Source organism: Herpailurus yagouaroundi, unplaced genomic scaffold, assembly GCF_014898765.1.
Source record: "Herpailurus yagouaroundi ecotype Mexico unplaced genomic scaffold, PumYag 218, whole genome shotgun sequence".
Lineage (NCBI taxonomy): Eukaryota > Metazoa > Chordata > Mammalia > Carnivora > Felidae > Herpailurus > Herpailurus yagouaroundi.
In genome coordinates, this window is record NW_024412449.1 from 4,099,914 (window position 1) to 4,100,820 (window position 907).

At 40.1% G+C, this 907-nt stretch overlaps 1 long non-coding RNA gene across 2 annotated transcripts in view; it reads right to left on the reverse strand.

The window, feature by feature from the left end:
* The window catches only part of LOC121018225 (uncharacterized), a 190,622-nt gene that overhangs the window by 173,400 nt on the left and 16,315 nt on the right, over positions 1-907 (reverse strand). The window lies entirely within an intron of this gene.

Genomic DNA, 907 nt, shown 5'->3' on the forward strand with positions numbered 1-907 from the left:
TACCATATGGTTTCACTCTTATGTGGATCCTGAGAAACTTAACAGGATCCCTTGGGGGAGGGGAAGGAAAAAAAAAAAAAAAAAGAGGTTAGAGTGGGAGAGAGCCAAAGCATAAGAGACTGTTGAGAACTGAGAGCAAACTGAGGGTTGATGGGGGGTGGGAGGGAGGAGAGGGTGGGTGATGGGTATTGAGGAGGGCACCTTTTGGGATGAGCACTGGGTGTTGTATGGAAACAAATTTGACAATAAATTTCATATATAAATAAAAAAAAAAGAAAAAAAAAAGAAAATGCAAGGCTCACAAGGATCCAAGATAAGCTCCTCTAAATTCTTCCTTCACAAAGTTAAAAAAATGAAGCCAAACGTCGCTGATAGCTAGAAGTGAAGTAGAGCCAGGTCTACAAGTCTCCTTCTTCCTAGCCAAATTCTCTTTATTCTCCATTGAGCAAAGAGAAATTAGAAGAATGTAAGATATGACCCCAATTCACACCTACAATCTGGCCCTTGTGAAACTAACTGCTTTTTATAAAAACTAGGCCAACTATCAAGTATAAACATGCTAATGTGCGTCCAATAAAAACAAGCAGATTCCTAAGGGTGGAAAGCTGGAGTAAAGCAGAGGACTTGATGCCCAGCACATGTATGCACAAAGTGGGAATTCATAAATGCCCACTGGCTTGAACAAGATTGAATCATGTTGATTTCCAGAGCAAAGAATCCTGCATGTTACTGCCCTTCTGTAGACTTTTAGCTGGTTACCAAAGCAAAATCAAACTAGGGAAGAGCAGGTTTCTAAGGACAATAATAATAACACTCAAGTAAATAAATTCTTACCAAGGAATGAGAGAGTTACTTACACTCACACACACACACACACACACACACACACACACACACACACACACAC